Here is a 1900-nt window from a genome sequence, read left to right as displayed (position 1 = left end):
TGGTGCTGGTTCTGGGAACCAGGCTAGGGCTCCCTGGAAGAGCAGGGTGCAGTCTTCACCTTTGAGCCATTTCTCCAAGACTGATGCTTTTGTAATTTCTCTGTCCGTAAGTCCTGCCTAAAGAAAGTTTTATCAGCCAAATGGATAAATAAATGAATATAGTCCTTAATTTTAAATAAATATAAAGATCTCAACATTATCGTAAACTTAGTTCTTGTATGAGAAAAATTTGGATGCTTGCTGAGGGTACAGGGGCTTTAACAGAGCCACGCGTTAATAAAATATAGGTTAAAAATTAACAATAACTGGTGAGAATAGAAAATCTTTATCTTATACAAATATTCACTTAAAATCGTTTAGATTTATTATGTATATGGGTGCTTCTGTTTGCATGTACATCTGCATACCACAAGGGGGCATTGGAATTCACTGGACTACAGGTACAGACGGCTGTGAGCTATCATGTGGGTGCTGAGAATTGAACTCAAGACTTCTGGAAGAACAGTCAGTGCTCTTAATCACTGAGCCATTTCTCTAGCTTTCCCTCCCCTCCCTTTAAAAAAAAAGATATGCTTTATTTATTTGTTTGTTTGTTTATTTATTTAATTTGAGACAGGGTCTCACTGTGTAGCTCTGGCTGGCTTAGCGTTTACTCTGTAGACCAGCTTGGCCTTGAACTCACAGAGATCTGCCTGCAGTGATTCCCAGGTGCTGGAATTGTCGGCGAGTGTCACTATGCCTGGCCCCACTAAAAAACTGGTAAAAATAACACGATTTACTAAAACAAATTTACTAAACAGAAACAAGTTGAAAAACATAAATGGGGCTTTGAAAAGGGATCATTGAAAATATTATTTAGAAATGTTTTTCTTACAACTTCATATTTTTATGTACATTGAAATCTTCTACATGCCGATTTAGTAAATTTAACTTTCAGTGTTACCTCTTTAGAAATAATTAGTAAGTAAAATATTATGGTGATATAGAAACAAACTAGTTACTAGCCAATGAATTAATATTGACAAACCTGTTTCCAAGTTCAAAGTAGATGAAACCTGTGTAATTTAAAAATGTTAAATGTTTTGTGTATTAACATTATGTATGATAATTAAATGGCAACGATGTTAATTCCTTCAAGCGTACATTGTCCTCCAGGCTACTTGCCCATTTTTATTTGCTGACTGACTTTTAAGCAATTTTTGGCTAAACAGAGAAAGGAGAAACAGTTTCTGTTCAATGTGCAGATGGGATACTTTTGTCCAGGCCCCGTGGTGTACTGCTTTCATTGCAGAAAAGTGCTCATCTGTAATATTAACCGAATGCAATTTCGGTTAATTGGATTTGCGACACTTCCCAATATTTCACTCCGTGTTGCATCCAATATTCACAGCAACCCTTTAAGTCGAGCATCATTACAATTTTTAGTTTCAGATGAAATCAAAGCACAGAGACCTTAATTTGCAAACGCCAAGAATCAACTACGGAGCTGGACTCTAAAGATTGCAAACGTCACTACCACGTTTTCCTGTCGGGTCGGCTGACGCTGCTCAGATTCACAGATTCCACGTCCTAGCTGGCCAAACGATGCTTTGCGTCGCGGTTACGCCATACCTGCCCATAAACAAGGACTCTAACTGAGTACGAGCAATCAAGGTGCCCTGGCTTGATGGCAGAGGGCCGGTCCTGTCTCCTAGGCAACGGCCATTGCTTACAGGCTGCTACGGCAGGGAGCTCCCGACACCTCCACCGGTGACGTCACTTCCTTTAGCCTGTGCCGTTGTCCTAGCGACGCCGGCGGAAAGGCCGCGTTGGGTACCCGAGAGACCAGGCGGGTGGGAAGTCACTTCCTCCCGGGGACGCTGTTGCCTAGCAACCGCCCTCCGCCTCCATCTTTTGCCCC

This window comes from Arvicola amphibius, chromosome 11 (genome assembly GCF_903992535.2).
Source record: "Arvicola amphibius chromosome 11, mArvAmp1.2, whole genome shotgun sequence".
NCBI classification, from domain to species: Eukaryota; Metazoa; Chordata; class Mammalia; order Rodentia; family Cricetidae; genus Arvicola; species Arvicola amphibius.
Note: the sequence above shows the minus strand (reverse complement) of the source record.